General features: G+C 63.1%; 1 long non-coding RNA gene across 1 annotated transcript; it reads right to left on the bottom strand.

Annotated features, from left to right (window-relative positions):
- Positions 1-118: 118 nt before the first annotated feature.
- Positions 119-585, bottom strand: LOC116217757. Its single transcript, XR_004162471.1, has 3 exons — positions 491-585; positions 363-417; positions 119-272 (listed from the first exon to the last, which is right to left on the bottom strand). It is a non-coding gene; the product is annotated as an uncharacterized LOC116217757 (long non-coding RNA).
- Positions 586-713: the final 128 nt, after the last annotated feature.

The raw sequence follows: 713 nt of genomic DNA, 5'->3' as shown, positions 1-713 counted from the left end.
GCTGGGTGCGGAGTGGGACCCCAACGCCGCCCAGGGAACCCCCAGCATCAAACCTGCGCCCACCCCCCAACGCCCCCGGAGCCTGCAGGCTCATCTTGGGGGGGGGCAGCAGCCACTGCTGTGCGGGGAGGGGAGGGGGACTCACAAAGAGTTTGAGGAACTTGAGGATGCGTTTGTGGGTGAGGATGTAGAGAGTGTTGCCCGAGTCGGGGTCGATGACGGGGAGGCGGTGGATTTTATTCCGGATCAGGGAGGAGACGGCATCAAAGAGGCTGTGGGGTGGAGAGAAAAAGAGGAACTGGGGTTCATACAGACCCCCCCCCCCACGATGCTGCCACCTGAGCTCCCCCCGCAGCCCCCACCTGGCGTTGGGGGAGATGCAGACGAGAGGCTTGAAGGAGTCCTGCAGGTACACCTCTGTGGGGAGGGGAGGCTCAGCTTTGGGGCACCCCACAATGGATGGGGCAGCGGGAGGCAGCAGCTCCGTTACCTCTCCACGTCTCAATTTTGTGCTCCTCCAGCTCATAGATCTGCACCTGAGCAGCACGAGAAAACTCCAGGTTAATCCAGCGGGACCCCCCTCACCGCCCCAACCCAAAGGGTTATGGGGCAGCCCACTCCCCCCCAGCCACCACCCCCCTACCCACTCGGGTCGACTTGTAGTAGCGGTGCAGGATGTTGATGAAGTCGGTGATGGTCAGCATGCCTGCGGG

The sequence above is a fragment of the Meleagris gallopavo genome, unplaced genomic scaffold, assembly GCF_000146605.3.
Source record: "Meleagris gallopavo isolate NT-WF06-2002-E0010 breed Aviagen turkey brand Nicholas breeding stock unplaced genomic scaffold, Turkey_5.1 ChrUn_random_7180001943166, whole genome shotgun sequence".
NCBI lineage: Eukaryota > Metazoa > Chordata > Aves > Galliformes > Phasianidae > Meleagris > Meleagris gallopavo.
The sequence above is the reverse complement of the archived record's forward strand: the minus strand, read 5'-3'. Positions and strand labels throughout refer to the sequence as shown.